The sequence below is a fragment of the Octopus bimaculoides genome, chromosome 20 (genome assembly GCF_001194135.2).
Source record: "Octopus bimaculoides isolate UCB-OBI-ISO-001 chromosome 20, ASM119413v2, whole genome shotgun sequence".
Lineage (NCBI taxonomy): Eukaryota > Metazoa > Mollusca > Cephalopoda > Octopoda > Octopodidae > Octopus > Octopus bimaculoides.
Genome location: NC_069000.1, coordinates 41469326 through 41471306, shown reverse-complemented (window position 1 = coordinate 41471306; position 1981 = coordinate 41469326).

Here is a 1981-nt window from a genome sequence, read left to right as displayed (position 1 = left end):
AGAGAGAGAGAGAGAGAGAGAGAGAGAGAGAGAGAGAGAGAGAGAGAGAGAGAAACTCCCAATGTTTCAATTCGAGCTTTTTGGAAAGCGGATTCGTTTCTTCAGAAATAATGTCGTTTACCTGTTGTTTCTTGCATGTCAGGTTTTCTGGTGGTGGTCTGGTATGTTTTGCGTCTGCTATTTCAGTACGGTTCTACGCATGCGTGAAATGTCAGACAAAAGTGAAACATTAGGAGGTTTTAGCTATTTGAAAATAGGTAGGTGATGGGTGGGCGAGGTAGGGGGAGGGGCATTGAGTGTTTCTTTTAAGAAAAATTAAACTTTAAGAATAAGAAATTTCCCAGATTCGTAACGTCTGTGTTTTTCTACGCGGATAAAAAAAATTTGAAGTAAAGTTACGAATTAAGAAATTGCGGTGGGAACGAAGGTTGGGATTAAAATTTAAAAAAAAACCTGATTTCTGGGCAAAATAGTATTAAGCCCCTTTTATACAATGAAACAATACATAGTTTGTGATCCTTATTAAGAAGAGAAAGCACTTTCATGCAAATCTATGCAAATTGTACCCCTCCCCTTCACTTTTAAACAAGCAATAACTTGACTATATATCAGCTGTGCTGATTCTGCCCATAATAAAGGAACAAATAATACAATGTGGCTGTAGGTGGTAACACCCGGGCTGCGCCGGGATGCATTGCTAGTGTGTATGTGTGTATATATATATATAGTTGAAAAGTGAGGTGAAGAATCCACATAAATCTACAAGTACATTTAAAAATTAAAAGTAGAAAGAACACGAAAGTATGTTTAAAGATGTTTTTAATATTTGTTACGTTAATTGACTTTTATAAAATGTAACCGATTTCGATGCGTGTATCCATCTCATCAAATATCAAATATTCAAAGTAAAAAAATTAGGAAATAATAAAAAGAAACTGGAAAATAAAAACAGTTTGTTCTCATAATTTGTTCGTAGTTAAGAACATAAGTATATCTCATTGTATTTAGGGATGGTCATGAAGCCAATAATACTAAACACACACATTAGGGCAATTTCACTCATTTATTGGTAGTCAATTTGTTAGTACCTTACCAACAGACTTATTAATAGTACGTTTAAACTGTTAGTTAAACAATCAGCCAGTTGTTTGCCAAAGCTCTTTCGTGACCTCGTCATTTGTGACCTCATCAACGACATGTCCTCTCTTCCCCAAGTCTCCTTTACTGTTATTCTGTATATTATTATTGGTGTAATGAAGGTGGCGAGCTGGCAGAGACGTCAGCACGCTGGACAAAATGCTTAGCGGTATTTTGCCCGTCTCCAGGTCCTGAGTTCCAATTCCGCTGAGGTCAACTTTGCCTTTTATCCTTTCAGGATCGCTAAAATAAGGGGTCGATGTAATCGACTCATCCCCACCTACCTCAAGCTACCCTTGTGGCAAAAATTTGAAATAATTATTGGTGTAATGACACTCTCTAGTTACAACACGATTTGTTTCTATATAGGATCTCACATTAAGAATACTGCAAATAGGACAGCTATATATATTGGACAATAAGTGAAAATTTTCAACCACTGTTTCATTGACTTTTCTCAGCATTTTTCATTCAAGCATTTTTCATTGATGAATTCGCCAATTATTTCGATCACATCATGCAAAAATCTATCCTCGTCAAGTAATTTAAAACAAATATTCACACATGTATTTAGAGAATTTGAATTTACCTGCTTGCAAAGTTGAATTTGCGGACCCATTAATTACATTCTGAAGGCAGAAATCAGAATCTATAAAAATACACAGACCACCATCATAATTATTTATGGGTCCGGTAAGGACCGCAATAAATGTTCTACAATAACAGATGAAAAGGAAAGCGAGAGAAAAAGAGGATCTGAAAGAAAACATGCGTTTTCAACTTACATTGGATAGGGTCCATAAATATATATGTGTCAATATATGCATTTGAATAAATATATATA